Below are 472 nucleotides of genomic sequence, written 5' to 3'. Positions count from 1 at the left end.
TCTCCATGTTTGTGATTGGTCGAATGCTCCAGATACCACCCCTTTCATGTGAACGCTCACCTAACTAGATAGGACACGGCTGGCTTGAGCGATCCACTTGATAACCCGCGTCGTAGGACCGTTTAGCGAGAGCGCGTATGTTTTGGATTAGACCAACCGGCTAACTCCAACATATCCAGGTGAGGTTGAACCAGCTTCGTAGTACAGGCCTCTGGGCTCCTCCCACAATGCTACATATATAATGAAACACAACAATACAACAATAGTGCAATAAGTCTATACAGATGTAAATAGAATATGATATGTACAAGAACAGAATATGAAATGAAATAATGTACATTAAGATTCAATTAAATACGGTTTATTGCGGTGATAACTATTTATATAAAACAGAGGTGTTGTTGTTTTGTTGTGAGTAAACAAAGGTGTTGTTGTGTTGTTGTGAGTAAACAGAGGTGTTGTTGTGTTGTTG

The sequence above is a fragment of the Notothenia rossii genome (assembly GCF_949606895.1).
Source record: "Notothenia rossii genome assembly, chromosome: 3".
NCBI lineage: Eukaryota > Metazoa > Chordata > Actinopteri > Perciformes > Nototheniidae > Notothenia > Notothenia rossii.
The sequence above is the reverse complement of the archived record's forward strand: the minus strand, read 5'-3'. Positions refer to the sequence as shown.